Here is a 16,602-nt window from a genome sequence, read left to right on the forward strand (position 1 = left end):
CAACAAGTGTTTGCCCAGTTAAGAGCACAGTAACAATAAGTCACGTTATGTTATAATGATTATCAATATCTTTAAAGCCTTGTCAAGTTCCTTTTTGAGTACCCTCACCCCACTCTTAGGGAAATTTATCTGAGGTTCACCTCTTGAAATACCTCATTGTTGTTCCACATTAACCATAGCCAAAAAAAAAAAAAAAAAAAAAAAAGCTTTTTATTAACAAAGTGTTCACTAGGGGGCTCCACTGAAAACAATGAGAGTTTTAGCTGCTGGGACAACTTTGTTGCAGAAACAGCTGAAAGCAATCAGGTCAGACAGAGCCAAGGGCTGGAGGGATTTTTAAAATTACATAAACCGAACCAAATCAAACCAAAATAAAAATCATAACCAATGGCCAAGATTTCAAGTTTGCTACTAAAGGTATGACATTCTCCTAAGACATGCGTTTGACTTGATCAATATATTTATATATTTATATTTGAAGAAGAAGGAACTATTTGATGCAGCAAATCCACGTTGATTAAAAATTAGCAGATATGAAGATGGCGGAGAAGTAGCAGGCTGAGACTACTTCAGCTAGCCAGAGATCAGCTAGATAGCTCATCTAAAGATTGCAAACACCTGAAAATCCATCGGCAGATCGAAGAGAACAGGAACAGCAATTCTGGAAACAGAAAAACAACCACTTTCTGAAAGGTAGGACCGGCGGAGAAGTGAATCCAAAGCGACGGGAAGATAGACCCCGGTGGGAGGGGCCGGCTCCCGGCAAGCCGCGGAGCAACCGCGCACTAAATCAGGACTTTTAAAAGTCTGTTCCGCTGAGGGACATGCTCCAGAGGCTACCCGGCGCAAAGCCCACATGAGGTCAGTGTGGCCTCAGGTCCCGCAGGGTCACAGTAGGATCGGGGGTGTCTGAGTGTCGCAGAGCTTGCGGGTATTGGAACAGGAAAGTGGGCTATAGAGACAGAGCCGACAGTAAGCTCGCAGCTCGGTGTTACCTTGAACCGGTCGCAGGCTCAGTGAGCTCAGAGCGCGGCCGGAGGTCAGGCAGACGGGAGTAACTGGGCGCTGTTCTCTGAGGGCACACTGATGAGTGCGGCCCTGGGCTCTCGGCTCCTCCAGGCCGGAGACCAGGAGGCCGCCATTTGTATTCCCGTCCTCCGGAACTCTAGGGAAAGCGCTCAGGGAACAAAAGCTCCTGAAAGCAAACCCGAGCGGATTACACACCCCGGCCCTGTGTAAGGGCAGTGTAATTCCGCCTGGGGCAGACACTTGAGAATCACTACAACAGGCCCCTCCCCCAGAAGATCAACAAGAAATCCAGGCGAGACCAAGTTCACCTACCAAGGAGTGCGGTTTCAATACCAAGGAGAGCAGCAGAATTCCAGAGGAGGAGAAAGCCAAGCACGGAACTCTGGCTTTTTCCCTGTGATTTTTTTTAGTCTTGCAGTTAATTTAATTTTTTTCTTTTTCATTTTTTGTTTTTTTTTTTTTCTCGCCTTTGGGTAAATTTTTTTTTTAAACTGTTACCTTTTTCTTATTTAACGATTTTTTACTAATTTATCTAATATATATATTTTTTCTTTTTTATATTTTTCTTAGGTGTTTTCTTTTTTTTTAATTTTTTTTCTTTTTTTTTCTTTCTTTCTTCCTTTTTGAACCTTTTTTTATCCCCTTTCTCCCCCCTCACGATTTTGGATCTCTTCTAATTTGGTTAAAGCATATTTTCCTGGGGTTGTTGCCACCCTTTTAGTATTTTACTTGCCCCTTCATATACTCTTATCTGGACAAAATGACAAGAAGGAAAAATTCAACACAAAAAAAAGAACAAGAGGCAGTACCGAAGGCTAGGGACCTAATCAATATAGACATTGGTAATATGTCAGATCTAGAGTTCAGAATGACAATTCTCAAGGTTCTAGCCAGGCTCGAAAAAGGCATGGAAGATATGAGAGAAACCCTCTCGAGAGATATAAAAGCCCTTTCTGGAGAAATAAAAGAACTAAAATCTAACCAAGTTGAAATCAAAAAAGCTATTAATGAGGTGCATTCAAAAATGGAGGCTCTCACTGCTAGGATAAATGAGGCAGAAGAAAGAATTAGTGATATAGAAGACCAAATGACAGAGAATAAAGAAGCTGAGCAAAAGAGGGACAAACAGCTACTGCACCACGAGGCGAGAATTCGAGAGATAAGTGACACCATAAGACAAAACAACATTAGAATAATTGGGATTCCAGAAGAAGAAGAAAGAGAGGGGAGCAGAAGGTATACTGGAGAGAATTATTGGGGATAATTTCCCCAATATGGCAAGGGGAACGAGCATCAAAATTCAGGAGGTTCAGAGAATGCCCCTCAAAATCAATAAGAATAGGCCCACACCCCGTCACCTAATATTAAAATTTACAAGTCTCAGTGACAAACAGAAAATCCTGAAAGCAGCCCGGGAAAAGAAGTCTGTAACATACAATGGTAAAAATATTAGATTGGCAGCTGACTTATCCACAGAGACCTGGCAGGCCAGAAAGAGCTGGCATGATATTTTCAGAGCACTAAATGAGAAAAACATGCAGTCAATAATACTATATCCAGCTAGGCTATCATTGAAAATAGAAGGAGAGATTCAAAGCTTCCAGGACAAACAAAAACTGAAAGAATTTGCAAACACCCAAACCAGCTCTACAGGAAATCTTGAAAGGGGTCCTCTAAGCAAAGAGAGAGCCTACAAGTGGTAATCAGAAAGGAACAGAGACCATATACAGTAACAGTCACCTTACAGGCAATACAATGGCCCTAAATTCATATCTCTCAATAGTTACCCTGAATGTTACTGGGCTAAATGCCCCTGTCAAAAGACACAGGCTATCAGAATGGATAAAAAAACAAAACCCATCTATATGTTGCCTCCAAGAAACTCATTTTAAGCCCGAAGATACCTCCAGATTTAAAGTGAGGGGGTGGAAAAGAATTTACCATGCTAATGGACATCAGAAGAAAGCAGGAGTGGCAATCCTTATATCAGATCAATTAGATTTTAAGCCATAAACTCTAATAAGAGATGAGGAAGGACACTATATCATACTCAAAGGGTCTGTCAAACAAGAAGATTTAACAATTTTAAATATCTATGCCCCTAACGTGGGAGCAGCCAACTATATAAACCAATTAATAACAAAATCAAAGAAACACATCAACAATAATACAATAATAGTAGGGGACTTTAACACTCCCCTCACTGAAATGGACAGATCATCCAAGCAAAAGATCAGCAAGGAAATAAAGGCATTAAACGACACACTGGACCAGATGGACATCACAGATATATTCAGAACATTTCATCCCAAAGCAACAGAATACACATTCTTCTCTAGTGCACATGGACATTCTCCAGAATAGATCACATCCTCGGTCCTAAATCAGGACTCAACCGGTATCAAAAGATTGGGATCATTCCCTGCATATTTTCAGACCACAATGCTCTAAAGCTAGAACTCAACCACAAAACGAAGTTTGAAAAGAACCCAAATACATGGAGACTAAACAGCATCCTTCTAAAGAATGAATGGGTCAACCGGGAAATTAAAAAAGAATTGAAAAAAATCATGGAAACAGATGATAATGAAAATACAACGGTTCGAAATCTGTGGGACACAACAAAGGCAGTCCTGAGAGGAAAATATATAGCGGTACAAGCCTTTCTTAAGAAACAAGAAAGGTCTCAGGTACAAAACCTAACACTACACCAAAAGGATCTGGAGAAAGAACAAGAAAGAAACCCTAAGCCCAGCAGGAGAAGAGAAATCATAAAGATCAGAGCAGAAATCAATGAAATAGAAACCAAAAAAAACAATAGAACAAATCAACGAAAGTAGGAGCTGGTTCTTTGAAAGAATTAATAAAATTGATAAACCCCTGGCCCGACTTATCAAAAAGGAAAGAGAAAGGACCCAAATAAATAAAATCATGAATGAAAGAGGAGAGATCACAACTAACACCAAAGAAATACAAACTATTATAAGAACATACTATGAGCAACTCTACGGCAATAAATTTGACAATCTGGAAGAAATGGATGCATTCCTAGAAACATATAAACTACCACAACTGAACCAGGAAGAAATAGAAAGCCTGAACAGACCCATAACCAGTAAGGAGATTGAGACAGTCATTAAAAATCTCCAAACAAACAAAAGCCCAAGGCCAGACGGCATCCCGGGGGAATTCTACCAAACATTTAAAGAAGAACTAATTCCTATTCTCCTGAAACTGTTCCAAAAAATAGAAATGGAAGGAAAACTTCCAAACTCATTTTATGAGGCCAGCATCACCTTGATCCCAAAACCAGACAAGGATCCCACCAAAAAAGAGAGCTATAGACCAATATCCTTGATGAACACAGATGCGAAAATACTCAACAAAATACTAGCCAATAGGATTCAACAGCACATTAAAAAGATTATTCACCATGACCAAGTGGGATTTATTCCAGGGCTGCAAGGTTGGTTCAACATCCGCAAATCAGTCAATGTGATACAACACATCAATTAAAGAAAGAACAAGAACCATATGATACTCTCAATAGATGCTGAAAAAGCATTTGACAAAGTACAGCATCCCTTCCTGATCAAAACTCTTCAAAGTGTAGGGATAGAGGGCACATACCTCAATATCATCAAAGCCATCTATGAAAAACCCACCGCAAATATCATTCTCAATGGAGAAAAACTGAAAGCTTTTCCGCTAAGGTCAGGAACACGGCAGGGTTGTCCATTATCACCACTGCTATTCAACATAGTACTAGAGGTCCTAGCCTCAGCAATCAGACAACAAAAGGAAATTAAAGGCATCCAAATCGGCAAAGAAGAAGTCAAATTATCACTCTTTGCAGATGATATGATACTATATGTGGAAAACCCAAAAGACTCCACTCCAAAACTGCTAGAACTTATACAGGAATTAAGTAAAGTGTCAGGATATAAAATCAATGCACAGAAATCAGTGGCATTTCTCTACACCAACAGCAAGACAGAAGAAAGAGAAATTAAGGAGTCAATCCCATTTACAATTGCACCCAAAACCATAAGATACCTAGGAATAAACCTAACCAAAGAGACACAGAATCTATACTCAGAAAACTATAAAGTACTCATGAAAGAAATTGAGGAAGACACAAAGAAATGGAAAAATGTTCCATGCTCCTGGATTGGAAGAATAAATATTGTGAAAATGTCTATGCTACCTAAAGCAATCTACACGTTTAATGCAATTCCTATCAAAGTACCATCCATCTTTTTCAAAGAAATGGAACAAATAATTCTAAAATTTATATGGAACCAGAAAAGACCTCGAATAGCCAAAGGGATATTGAAAAAGAAAGCCAACGTTGGTGGCATCACAATTCCGGACTTCAAGCTCTATTACAAAGCTGTCATCATCAAGACAGCATGGTACTGGCACAAAAGCAGACACATAGATCAATGGAACAGAATAGAGAGCCCAGAAATAGACCCTCAACTCTATGGTCACCTAATCTTCGACAAAGCAGGAAAGAATGTCCAATGGAAAAAAGACAGCCTCTTCAATAAATGGTGCTGGGAAAATTGGACAGCCACATGCAGAAAAATGAAATTGGACCATTTCCTTACAACACATACAAAAATAGACTCAAAATGGATGAAGTTTTTCAAGGTGTGAAAGGAATCCATCAAAATCCTTGAGGAGAACACAGGCAGCAATCTCTTCGAACTCAGCCGCAGCAACATATTCCTAGGAACAACACCAAAGGCAAGGGAAGCAAGGGCAAAAATGTACTATTGGGATTTGATCAAGATCAAAATCTTTTGCACAGCAAAGGAAACAGTTAACAAAATCAAAAGGCAACTGACAGAATGGGAGAAGATATTTGCAAACGACATATCAGATAAAGGACTAGTGTCCAGAATCTATAAAGAACTTAGCAAACTCAACACCCAAAGAACAAATAATCCAATCAAAAAATGGGCAGGGGACATGAACAGACATTTCTGCAAAGAAGACATCCAGATGGCCAACAGACACATGAAAAAGTGCTCCATATCACTCGGCATCAGGGAAATACAAATCAAAACCACAATGCGATATCACCTCACACCAGTCAGAATGGCTAAAATCAACAAGTCAGGAAATGACAGATGCTGGTGAGGATGCGGAGAAAGGGGAACCCTCCTACACTGTTGGTGGGAATGCAAGCTGGTGCAGCCACTCTGGAAAACAGCATGGAGGTTCCTCAAAATGTTTAAAATAGAACTGCCCTATGACCCAGCAATTGCACTATTGGGTATTTACCCTAAAGATACAAACGTAGTGATCCAAAGGGGCACGTGCACCCAAATGTTTATAGCAGCAATGTCCACAATAGCCAAACTATGGAAAGAACCTAGATGTCCATCAACAGATGAATGGATCAAGAAGATGTGGTATATATACACAATGGAACACTATGAAGCCATCAAAAGAAATGAAATCTTGCCATTTGCGACAACATGGATGGAACTAGAGCGTATCATGCTTAGCGAAATAAGTCAAGCAGAGAAAGACAACTATCATATGAACTCCCTGATATGAGGAAGTGGTGATGCAACATGGGGGCTTAAGTGGGTAGGAGAAGAATAAATGAAACAAGATGGGATTGGGAGGGAGACAAAGCATAAGTGACTCTTAATCTCACAAAACAAACTGAGGGTTGCTGGGGGGAGGGGGTTTGGGAGAAGGGGGTGGGATTATGGACATTGGGGAGGGTATGTGCTTTGGTGAGTGCTGTGAAGTGTGTAAACATGGTGATTCACACACCTGTACCCCTGGGGATAAAAATATATGTATATAAAAAATTAAAAATTAAAACTTTAAAGAAAATTACCAGATGGGGGCTCCTGCGTGGCTCAGTGCTTTAGGCCTCTGCCTTCGGCTCAGGTCATGATTTAGGGTCCGGGGATGGAGCCCCACATCAGGCTCTCTGCTCAGCAGGGAGCCTGCTTCCCCCTCTCTCACTGCCTGCCTCTCTACCTACTTGTGATCTGTCTGTCAAATAGGGTAAATAAGATCTTTAAAAAAAGAATTACTAGGTGTGAGATACATCGAGGGTATGGGAAGGAAAATGATTTCACCTGATCTGACTAGGAAGTGGATGAAGCCTGAATTAAAGTGCGATAAAAAGAGTAAAGACCTGGGAAATATATGGGGAAAAAATCCCTAGAAAAACAGCAATAATAACTGGCTGCTCTTTAATGATCCAGATCCTGCGGTAGGCAAAGAAAAGCTGGTTTTAGCCAGAGGATGATCTCCGTTTGTCTTCATGATCTGGCATTTCCTGCAAGCCAGGCATGGGGCTCTGCACTAGGGCTGCAAATTGTGGGGGGCCCTCACTGTCCCTTTTCTCTTCTCAGAGGGACAACCAGCATGTCCATGGTGCAGTGTGACAGGCTTTACCACAGGGAGTGAAAAGACTACGAAGGTTAGGTTGAATCTGGGTAAAGCCACTTAGGAACAGATTTACAGGGGAGGTGATAGACAAGGGCAAGGCGAAGAATGAGGATGAGTGTGTCAAGTTTCAAAGTGCCAGGAGGCAGCACAGTGCATTCAGGAAATTACAGCAAGTTCATGATAACAGACAGCTTATCTGTAAGCATCACTTGGGGATTGAGGCTGAGCCCAGGGTTTAACACTGGGGTGAGATGGTTTGTATACTATGCCGAGGAGGTGAGGTACTACACTGTGGGGGCACAGGGAGCTACTGTAGGATTTCAAATATCAGAATCGTAACCATAATAGAGTATTTCATTGCATCCTAGCTTTCATCAAGGGTAAGATGCACTATAGTTTATGTTCGACCAAGAAAGAGAAGTGCTGTCAGTTAAACTAGGATATGTCCTCAAGTGCAAGGTGAGTGCCACCTTAAGAGATATTAAAATGGGGGGGAGGACAAATCTTAGAACAAGTAAACTGTGGTACTAGAATAATTAAGAAAGGTCGAACACTTGGATCAACAAAATAAGTGATTATTGCTTACCATGTGCACCCAACTATATTAAGTCTTAGAACAAGAGACATTCTCATCTTGATGCCCCGCAGCGGTTAGACCCAAGGTACAGAGGGCAGTAGCCAATGACCAGCAGGCCCGAAGTGCCATGTGCAGACTCTAAGAGCAACTGCCTTTGAGAGAGGAAACAGTTGAGAGTGGGCTTTCTGAGGTAGAGATTATTAGCTGGGAACGTAGGAAAATTGACACAGAATCGGAATTGATGCCCCTACATGACAGAGTTGGTGAAACTTCCCTTCTCAGAGATCTTGAGGCTCCTCAGAAATGTATTTTTCATTTTGGACAGAACATTCAGGATAAATATGATCTGTTTGAGTCCCTGGTTCTCTCATCAGGACTGTTTCTTAGGCTTCACTGGCACAAGAAATGGGTTTTGTTAGTCCAGGGTAAATCCAGAGAAAAGCAAAGCACGGTATCTATGAAAAACTAACCACTCAGAAGAGAACAAGAGATAAAAGACCAGGCCGACCTGACCCTGCAGGATAGGTAAGGTTGGTCCGGCAACAAGGGTAGAGGGGAAGTGCCCATCTCCTGCTAGAAGAGCTAGAGAAGTCCCCTTCCCGAGAGACCACCAGGAGAGGAGAGCAGTAGGTGCTGATGATGAAGAATATTTTAATCAGCAGAGAAGGTCAAAATGACAAAGTTCCAGGATCAGAGTAAACCTATGGGATTAAAAAATAAAAAATAAAAAAAAAAGATTTTTATGAAAGGACTTTGTTTTTAACGATATTTAAACAAAAGTCCTTTTTAAGAGACAGTTGGCTCTTTAAACCAAAAGTACAACTCACTGAGAGAATCGCCGCATTATTTATTGGGGTAGAAAGGACCTGGAATGTAGAAAGACCCGTTCTGCAGAGGAAAAAATAGAATCACTAACAGGCCTCATGCCTTGCACAGCCAGTGTCTAGAATCCCTGCCTCATGTGACCATTTTAAAAGCTTACTCATAATGGAACGGAAGGTGTCATTTCCCTATAATTTTATATATGTCATTAATTTGCTTCAAAGCCCAGTAGCAGGGAGCAGAAACTGAGACCAAAGAGTGAGCACCCTGTTTGACAAGCGGGACCAGCCTCCTCTTCTTCAGATGCAGGGGGAGCCCTGGCGTGCTGCCCCCTCCCTTCTTCCTTTCCCCTCTCCTCCCTCCCTCCATCTTTCCCTTCCCCTCTCTCCTTCCCTGGTGGTGCCCTTTCCAGATGCCCACCTCATCCCTTTTCTTTTCTTACATGCCTGTCATCTAGAGTTTCTTCTCTCCTCCCAATTACTTTCCTTCGTCTGAATCTCCTCTTTGGTCCCTTTCTCCCTGCTCTCTGCTCCTCCTCCCTTTTCCTGGCCCCTGTTCAGCTCCATCCAGACTGCAGGCAGAGCTGGACTAACACGCTCACTCGCTAGCTCAGCCACCCTCCAGAGATGTCACTCTTTGGTGGCCATCTTCCTGATCCCCTGGTCCTTTCTCCACTTATTCAGCTATTGCTCTGAAGTCTGAGGAGGACAGAGCGGGGCTGCCGCAGAATCAGGACAGAGGAGAAACCAAACTATGTGTCCACACTGTCCCCCAGTACTGCTGCTCTGAGAGCTTTCAGAGTCCTCAACAGGGTTAGGATTTAGGGGCTTCTTCAGAACCGGGAGTGAAAACAGCCATAGGTCAAAAGAAAAGCTATGGCCCCCACACAAAAATAATAATCACAAATGAAAACTAAGTTAACTCTGAAGTCCCAAAGTCAAAGAATTGCCTTGAATCTGTCATTAGAAAGCACCGAAGGCCTCACTCTCTGGGTTCTGGGTGCCCTGGGAATGGCAGGAGTCTCTGACCCCCTTCCCTCCTCATTCACTCCCAAAGAACGTCCTCTGAGGTGGTCTTCAAACTTTCTCTGAGAAACTGTCTCTGGGAACTGTAGGCCGTTGGCTGCTGGGACGAATGAGGGTGATGTCAGGACCTGATGGGCAGCTTTAACAGGAGACTGTGGCTTCTGGATGCAATCCTCAGGTCCCATGGAAGGGTGAGATCTAGGTCTTTGAGTGGAGGAGGACAGATGAGATTTCAGATTTTGAGTTGATTCTGGGATGATTAGTGCTTTGGAGGGCATTGGGTGAAGGTATTTTGCACACGGGAAGGACACGAATTTGGGGAGCCAGAGAGTGGACTGTTAAGTGCTGACCTGCATTACCCCCAGAAACCTTGCTGCTGTCCTTATCTCTGGTACCACAGAACGTGACCTTATTTGGAACTAGAGTCCTTACATATGCAATCACATTACAGTGAGGTCATTAGAGTGGGCCCTAATCTCCTGTAACTGACCTCCTTATGTAAAGGGAAAATCTGGACAGAGAGATGTCCCTACTGTCAGTGGTGGGCAGTGCATGAACTTCTAGAACCCTGACAGTAGTGGAAAACAGACTCAGGCTGGGCACTAGGTAAATGGGAGCTCTAGTGGAATTTCAGATGAAGATGCTGTGGACCTCGGCTTCCCAGGTCATAGTGACGTTAGGATTTCAAATTCAAGTCAGAGATGAAAGAAACATCTGGACTCGGTCCTCAGGTACACGCAGTATTCTGAACTGAGGCTAGAACCAGAGACCATTCTAATGAAAGGCCCCCACAGGTGGGCTCTCACAGGTGGGCTCCGACTCAGTTTCCTGTATATTCATTCATGAAACCGCTCTGCCGGTCAACATGCAGAACAAAACCATTTAATAAAAGTGACAATGAGGTGAGGAAAGGGACGCGAGAAGGCATGTGAATGTGGAGAGAGGAAGAGCCAGGGCGGGCTGAAAAACCGAAAATCCCTCCCTGAGCTCCTTGCTGCCCAGGAGGTCTGAGGGACTAGTTTCCACCTGGGATCCCAAGTCCAGAACTAAAGAGGCGGGGCCACGCCACGGGATGAGGGAAGGGGGTCCTCGGCACCCGCGTGGGGGTGCCAAACGATGAGGGCTATTGCACTCGCTGGCGGGGGGCACCTCGCATGGCTCTGTCCCCGGCCGGACCCCGTGGGGTCCCGGGTGCGGCGTGTCCTCTGGGGTGGTCCCGCTGCCCCGGGGGTCGCTGGAGGCTGGGTCCCGACACCCCCGTGAGCTCGCGGCCCGCGCTTTCTGCTCCAGGTGGGGCACGGCGCGGTGTCACTTTACCTGCTCGCAGAGGGTCCTCTGGGAAGCCATGGGGCAGGGCGGGGCAGCGGGCAACGGGAGCCAGACAGCGCGGCCTCAGGGGCTAGGCTGGAGCTCGGGAGTGCAGGGGCGGCAAGGCAGGGGTCCTGAGTCCCGACTGGGCCGCAGCACAGCACCGTGGCGCTGCGCGCCCCTCCTCCGCCAGCCCCTCCACCTCCTCTCAGACTCTCTGCCGCGTCCTCCGCAAGCTCACTTCCCGCTTCTGCAATTAGCAAAGCCCCTTCGCGGGGCGCCCCCGCCCCCCTCCCCCTCCGTCCTGAGGCGCGGGCCCGGGGCACAGGCGCTGGAGAAGTCCCGGGGGCCTGCGAGCTGGCCAGCGCCAGCGCTGTGCAGCCTCCTAGCCTGGCTCCCCAAGCGGGTATCCGCGTGCTGCCTGGCTGTGAAAAGATCATCAGCCCTAAACCCGGCTGCACTCTCGGGTCACTTCGCTGGCTTCCTGATTGTGCCCAAAGCCGGGAACCAGCTTCCCCAGCACAGGCCTGGGCTGAGATGCCTGCCCGCCAATCTCTTTGAGCAGTCTCCTAGTCTCCAGGCAGGGTCCGCCATTGCATGATGGCACCCGCAAATCACTTCGACCTGGATGTTTAGGTTTTTTGTTTGTTTTTTGGTTATTGGTTATTACATGATCTCCATGGTAGGTGCTCCACAAAGGGACTGAAAAGAGGACGCCTGATACATACGCATATGGCCATTCTAGAAAAAGAGCTTGGGGTTCTCTCGGAAGCGGGGCATTGGTCCTTGCACTATGTTTTAATAGATATGGGATTATGCACCAACTTACTTAAATGAGCATAGTTTGAAATCGTTTACTGAGAATAAATATTTAAAACAGTTATATTTTAACTAAATCTATCATCAATCATAAATCTATTACACGAAGGTTACAGGCAATTTAAATGCAATAGCACTGTCTTCAGGGTTTTAAATAATCCGTGTCTGTCTTGGCGCATGAGACTGCAAAAATAGGAAATGGTTTGTAAAAGATCATATAATAGCTTTTACTATACGGTATCAGCAATTTATCCTAAAGGAGCGGCCACCAGCTAAAAACTCAGCTTTGAAAAATGCAGAAAAGCAGCAAACGTTTACATACCCTCTTGGTGACCAGAGGCATGCTTTGTGCCCCTCATCATGTCTTTCGTGGTTCTGAGGCCCTTGGCGCTCAGTAGTTTAGTGTCTTATTCTCTGGAATAGGCCATTGAAGAAATACCAGGCCCAGAGAAGAAGGTCCTGCTGGGTGTCTGAAGAAAGTACAACCTTTTAGATGAAGCTTTCTGGGGAATTTGTTAGTGGTTTGGTCTGCTTCTGATAGGAAGGGAAATTTTCTTTTTAAAGATTTTATTTATTTATTTGATAGAGATCACAAGTAGGAAGAGAGGCAGGCAGAGAGAGAGGAAGAAACAGGCTCCCTGCTGAGGAGTGAGCCTGATGTGGGGCTCAATCCCAGGACCCTAGAATCATGACCTGAGCCGAAGGCAGAGGCTTTAACTCACTCTGCCACCCAGGTGCCCAAGGGAAATTTTTTTTTTAAGATTTTTTTTATTTATTTGACAGACAGAGATCACAATTAGGCAGAGAGCAGGCAGAGAGAGAAGTGGAAGCAGGCTCCCTGCTGAGCAGAGAGCCAGACATGGGGCTGAATCCCAGGACCCTAGGATCATGACCTGAGCCGAACACAAAGCCCAGTGAGCCAAACTCACTGAGCCACTCGGGTGCCCCAGGAAGGGAAATTTTTTTAAGAGTATTTTCTCTTTGAATCTGTTTTGAGGTTTGGTTTGTGGTTCTTTCTGACTTCTCATGAAATGGAATTTCTTCTGAGGTTGGCTGTCAGGAACCGCATATCAAATCGACCTATCTTGTTAGCAATAAATAAATAAATAAATAAATACTCAAGTGTTCGTATAAAGCCATTATGCTTTTCAAAATCCCGAACTTTCAGTCTTTTAAGGAATTTATCATCATTTCTTTGTTTTTGGATAATATCTGAAATAGTTCCATATTACACTTGCATAATTTCTCCAGAGCTGACTTTGAAGGAGGCATTCAGTTCCAGCTAGTACCATATTTTGGCAAGAACTATAATTCTATTAAAAAAAGAACATATTTTAGAGCGCCTGGGTGGCTCAGTGGGTTAAAATCTCTGCCTTCGGCTCAGGTTATGATTCCAGGTTCCTGGGATTGAGTCCCACAGTGGGCTCTCTTCTCAGCAGGGAGCCTGCTTCCATTCCTCTCTCTCTGCCTGCCTCTCTGCCTTCCTTTGATCTCTGTCAAGTAAAAAATAAAATTTTTAAAAAACATATTTTATACCAGTTATTCATGTGTATTAACTAAGATATCACAATACAAATAATACAAATAGTTGCTCTTTATTAATACCTTCAACCAAGATCAAAAAAATACGTCATATTTTCTCCAAAAATTTTATATCATCTGATAGGTCAGATATATATATAAAATTACATTTAAAGTTTTGAAACTATCAGCAAATATTTTCATTTAAATGCAAATTTCAAAGAAAATCTACTTTTCCAAACACGACTTTTTATGCTATTTTTTTTTAATTTTGTCGACAACTGATAAAATGTTTAGTGACACTATAAATGTTAGATCGAAAAAAATGATTAATAGATGTAGGTTCAAATTATTATGTTCGATTAAAAATGATTTAGTCTTTGATGAACATCTGTTTGGTAATATGTTGTATCCAGATATAGTAAATTAATGACATATATAAAATTATAGGGAAATGACACCTTCCATTCCATTATGAGTAGAACTTTTAAAATGCTATTTGTCACACCCTGTCATCTTGTCATTATGTACCATTATGTAGCATTTAAAAAATGTATACTCTTCACTTTGAAGTCTTTTAGAAATCTAAAATATGACATTCTATGGTTTGTGTTTCCATATTCCTTTATTGCCAGTTTGAACAAATCCACATGCTTTGATTCAAAGGTAATAAATTCCTCTTATTTGGAAAAATGATGTTTATTTTTGTTCTCTCACCCTTAGCAGGTGGTTTCATTTTAGCACACTTCAGAGTTATAATTTCATGCTTATTAAAAACATTTATTATGATCTACATAGATGAATGAAACTTTTATTTTATTAAATTATTTGCCAAAATATCTGTTATTTTTAAAAATGTATTTCCTTTGAAGGGTTATTTTAGAGCATTCAGAGAGGATTTGGAGTGTGGTATTATGCAATTTTTAAGTAGGTATGAAATGGTTATTTATATGATTGTTTCTTTAAGGCTTATGTATATTGTCCATTATATGCTATAAAATATTTTGAAAGTAAATTTAAGGTATGTTTTACATAGTTTATTTTTTGGAAAATTATATTGAAATGACTTATGAAATTCGGTATACTCTCAACATTAATTTTTTCTGAAATTTACCAATTGTTTAATGAACCTATTATATGGCAGATATTACTTCAGACTACACTGGTAAATGAAATACTTGGCTTTGTAGAACGTTTATTTTAAAGGGTGAGACAATTAAAAGCTATAAACCTTAACAGAAATTGCATAGTGTATTAAAAAATGATGAGTACAATGGGGAAAAAGAAAAATTAAATCAGGGTGAGAAAAATCAAGGTTGCTAGGCAGGGGATGGGGAGTTAAGAATTTTAATAGGAAGATCAGGGTAGTTACAGTGAAGCTGACAATTGAACAAAGGTATGGAAAGGTGATGAATTTGCCCAGAACTATCAGCAATAAGGTCACTCCAGACAAAGGAATTGGCTATCTTGAAGGCCATAAGGTTGGATCGTGCCTGGCATATCTGAGGAATAGCAAGGAGGCCACTGTGAGGGACTGAAGAGTAGCAGGGAAAGAGGTCACAGAGGTTAAATGAGTGGCTAGATCATGTAAAAGCTTAGAAGTCATTGTAAAACTCTGGCTTTTATATTTGGAAACTTACTGTGTGATAGAATTTCTGCTAATAACTGAGAGTTCAAATGTCCATAAAATTTCAAGGATTCTTATTCTAGTAAGACAGAATACAGAAAAAGAGTTCATATTTTCACATGGTGTAACAAATGCTCGGAGATCCAAGTGTAGGAAGCTATGGGAGCACAGAAGAAGGCACTAAAATCACACCAATATATTTGATGACTGTGACTATATATAAATTTGTATTTTCTAGATTTTTTTATAGTCATGGAATCACACAGTATATACTATTCATTGCCTGGCTTTTCTTTTCTCAGCACCATTACTTTGAGAATCTCCAATTGTAAATAGTTCATTTTGATGTTAAATAGTAATCTCTTGGTTAAATGCCTAGAATTAAAATGGCTATTTGTGTAACTGCAACATATTTTGCATTTAAAAAAATTTCAAACTATTTTCCAAAGTGGTGGTATCATGATATATGGCAACAACAGTTTGGTTTTTTTTGTGGCTTCTCAATCTAGCTCAGACGAAGTACAATTAGCCTTTATAATTTTAGCCATTCTAATAGATATGTAAGCATGCCTCATGATTTTAATTTGTATTTCTTTAATGTCTAAATGTTAAGAAATTTGTCATATGCTTATATCCTTTTGGTGACATGTCTCTTCAATAATTTTCTTCACATGTAAAATTGGATACTCTGTTTGGTTATTAGTAAGGTTTTTTATTTTTATTCATTTTTTAATAATCAGTGGAGATGTCCATTATCAGATATATAAGTTGCAAATCCCTTCTCCATCTTTACGGTTTTTCAATGGAGCTTTGATAGCTGTGTCTTTCAAGAAATATGCTACTTCTTTCCTGGTACACGGAGGTATGACTAGAACATTATCAATGTTGACCTTTGCAAAGAAAATCATGGCTTAAGATATATGTAGTTTGCAGCTGTTGGGAGTGTTCTGTAATATAAAGCATACCTAGTTAGTTGATAATTTTGTTCAAGTCTTACATATCTTACCAATTTGATGACCATTTGTCTATATAATCTTAAAATAAAAGTGTTGCAATTTTTTCCATTTCAATTCTAAGGTAGAAGTTATGATTTTTGTTCTTAGTTTTTCCCTATATATCCCCAAATCTGTTATTAAGTATTAAAAGTCAAGAATTATTATACTCCCTGATGAATTCATCCGTTTACTCTTCTGTAATTTTGACTTGATCTTTATGTCTGATAATGAAATTTGCTTTAAAATCACTTTTCATTATCTTGATATAACCACCAAAGTTATAGTGTGATTAGTGTTAATATAGCATATATTTTCCCTTACTTTATACAGCACTTCTATATTTAATCCTGAAAAAATAAACAGCTTTTTAGCTCTGGAAGCATCTTTCTAAATTATCTTTTCTTTTTTTTTTAATGAATCAGTACAAATTTTTGATAAGGCACCTAAATTGAA

The sequence above is a fragment of the Mustela lutreola genome, chromosome 1 (assembly GCF_030435805.1).
Source record: "Mustela lutreola isolate mMusLut2 chromosome 1, mMusLut2.pri, whole genome shotgun sequence".
NCBI classification, from domain to species: domain Eukaryota; kingdom Metazoa; phylum Chordata; class Mammalia; order Carnivora; family Mustelidae; genus Mustela; species Mustela lutreola.